Genomic DNA, 3,588 nt, shown 5'->3' with positions numbered 1-3,588 from the left:
GGACATTGTGGCTCAGTATTACAGTTAGCAGCCATTTTAACATATTTTACATATATAAGGCTGAATCTTTGTTGCTCGTTTTCTATCTACATCTAGATGTTTTTGTGTCTGATATAATGTTCTGGACCGGATAACTGACTGTTTAACCTGCTGTATACACAACAAACAGCAGAGAGCTGCCTGTGGATGTACACACAGGAGACAAAGCCTGGAGAGTGAGGGTTAGTCACTGTACATATACTTCAGGCAAATGTACACAGTTGCAGTACATTTAGTTCACGGGTGAAAATCTAAAATCAACTTTGGAGGGGACACCCACATGAAATTCTCTTAAAGGGTAACTCCACATGTTTTACACATTAACACTTCTAACGTGTTCATGTATGTGGAGTTGCTCTTTAAGAGCAGTTCCTGAGGGGGACGCCTGTGTAATTGCACATGAACAGTCCCCTGCAAGCTAAGCAAAACTATTGTGTTCAGTGGGAGAAGTAAAAAAGTGTCTAACATATCATCTGAGCTGCTTCACGGGAGATCAGCCACCAACAACAGACTCAGATTGATTCATGGATACGAGTTAGCTGTGCTTGCATTTTGTTGGTTTGGGTGCATTTCTCCCCCTCGTTAGGTCTTCCCTCATCCTGTGTGAATTTCGGAAGAGCAGGTCCGTCAGGTCGGTTTCTACTAGGAAGAAATTCTTTGGCAGCCAGCGAGCGAGTGAATGATTTAAAAATTTTGGCAGCAGCATCGGGAGGACCCTGTAGTTAAAAATGAGGAATGTGGGCTTAACAAGAGACAAAACAAGAGCAATCAGAGCAACCAAAACGTGAAATCGCAAAAAAAGTATTGACTCTGTATGATCAAATCTTTGAGTGCCCGCGCCGTCTCTCTCCACAGGCCTGCAGAGACTATCATGCTCTGGAATCAACCATACTTCTTGTTTACCAAGGCTCCCAGCTGCACGACTCTGAGGGACGACGTTCCAGATAGCTGATTCATCTCTTCCCCTCTCTCCTCGCCACTGCCATATTTTTTACTCCAGTATCATCTGGTTAGCCTCTCTTATTTCCTCTCTCTCTCTGTCTCTCTGTTGACTTCCTCCCCTCTCTCACTCCCCTGTTTTTCTGGACTTGTAGCCACGTTCACCGCCAGTCAAGAACGACTCAAATAGACTCCGATTCTAATTTTCGATGTTGCCGTGCAACAGGCCTCCGTAGAAGGTATCGCAACCACAGCTGTGGACTTCACGGCATGGATTCCTTTTAATAAGAATACAGCCTGTTGTACAGAAGAGACAACTTGTATCACAAAAGTAGTGACGTCCTTGTTCTCTGCTGTACTTTCTACAGATGTTCTGCCCTTGACTTTCTTTTCTCTGACGTTCTTCTAACAACATTTCAAGCGGCTTTTCAAGACTTTCCTGCCAAATAGTGTGAGCAGCACAATCACAGCACAAGCTTTTAGTGAAGATGTTCTGCCATCAGCACAAATTAACATGGAACAAAGGAGCGAACGCATCAAAAGAGTTGACCTTTGATGGGGCATAGACTTCTATGAAAACGGAGAGAACGCAGCACGTAGAGAGCTACATATAACCACCGCATATTGGGGACTACTGGGTTTATTTACTGTGTTATCATGACTAGTGTGATTAGTGAATTATCAATTATGCATCACAGTTTTCATTTTCACAGAAAAAACTGTTGAAGTCCAGAAGACGGGACATTTCATGGGGTCTGTACCAAATAAACATGTTTTCTTACATCTGGAGAATAACATTTGTGGGCCAGGACGTCTCTGCAGCACCACAGTACTTCATTAAAAATGCAGTTTCGTCACACAGTTCACCTTTATTAAAAATGGCAGCTCCTGCGGGCCATTTTTGCGATTAGATAATATTTCAATTAGCTGTGCAGCCATAATAATAATTTCCATCTCTGCTGGATGAGGCGAGATTATCATTCAGAGTCGAAACCCCTCTGCTTCAAAATCATTTTGACGGTACAGTGTCTTAGGACATATCACCAGAGTAACCACTAATTGCTTCTAATTGTAACTGCTGTTAGCTAGTTAGCGTAGCACGGTTTGCTGTGCAGCGACTGTGAGCTTGGAGCACCGAGGGAGTGTTGGTGCTTACGTGGGAGCTTTGGACCTGGGACTGCTGGGGCTAGCTGGTTAGCATGCTAACTTCAGTGAGCTGTCTCTTCAGCATAATGCATAGACATCAAGCCATTTAAGCTGCATTCTATGAAAGATGCAACATAAATAAAATGTATTATTATTATTTTTTATTATCATACATAATATTAACACACTGGCCTACGATAACTTGCATATTTGTTTGCCTCTTCCTCTGTTATTGTGCTTTAATACGTTTATCGGAGCAGTTTAGACATTGTCGTCACCATGAAATGAGCCAAATTCAGGCTAACTTTGTATCTCAGGTGCTAAACAGTTTTACACACACATCTCCCTCATCTGCATGACTAAACATCTGTTTATTCAGAATCTGCAGCTGATGTTAAAGGTACTTTTTGCCTCCATTCCCCAGCTCTGACGCAGGGAGTTGTGATTAGTTCCTCTTTTGTTGCATCCCAGCTGTAATGCAGCACAAGCTTGGCATGTCACAGTCTCAAGAATCCCCTGTCTGGGCTTCAAGACACTCTGTGACGTCAAAAAGCTGTGTATGTGTGTGCAGGCCTCGCCGTCAGCCCCCGCATGGCTTAATGGGAGGAGGAGGAGGAGTGGATGAGGTGGGACAGAGGGACAAAGAGAGAGACGGAGGCGGGAGGTGGGCTTTATGCTGTGATGTAATTTCATGGAAATTGTTATGTGTGGTGATGCTGCATCCTACAGAAGAATCGAGCAGCACGGCCTCCTACTGGCCGAGGGAAAGACCACATGAGGACGGCAGGGATGAGTGTATCTAAGTGGGAAAATACACTGAGCAGTGTTTCCTCATCTACAACATCAACAAGCCTCCACATCCACACTGATATACATCATGCTGGAGCCTGAGGATATCGTCTGAATATATCAAGCGGATTAACACTTATTTCATCACATGAAATCATTTTTTTGTTCTGCAACCCTAAAAATCACATACGGAGTTCATCTGAGCTGTAAACAGAATGATGGAATAATGACTGACAGAAGCTTCAGCATCATGTCTTTGTTACCAGAGATGAAAATCATATTTGAATATGACACTTCAGTCGATTTGGGAAAATAAACACACATCACCATCTAGTGGTTATATAGGCCAATTACTTTGAAGGGTTTATACTTTCACTTCATACATTTCAGATCAAATATTGTATTTTTTATTCCTTACATTTCATTCTCTTCCTGTCCAGTAAAATCATGTTTCTCCAAATGTGCTGATTTGGAATAATTGTGATTAACTGAAGGATGACGTCTTCCTTGTTATGAAAATCTCCCACTTCATAATAACCCAAACTGGTCAGAAAATAGTGTTCATGAAGGACCCCGTTACACATAGTGAGAAGCTGATTGGAAAAAATGTGTTTTCAGGGTCTTTAACATCACACTGCATGAATGAATGAAAAAGAGACACATGATAACAGAAAC

This window comes from Pagrus major, chromosome 23 (assembly GCF_040436345.1).
Source record: "Pagrus major chromosome 23, Pma_NU_1.0".
Classification (NCBI taxonomy): domain Eukaryota; kingdom Metazoa; phylum Chordata; class Actinopteri; order Spariformes; family Sparidae; genus Pagrus; species Pagrus major.
The sequence above is the reverse complement of the archived record's forward strand: the minus strand, read 5'-3'. Positions refer to the sequence as shown.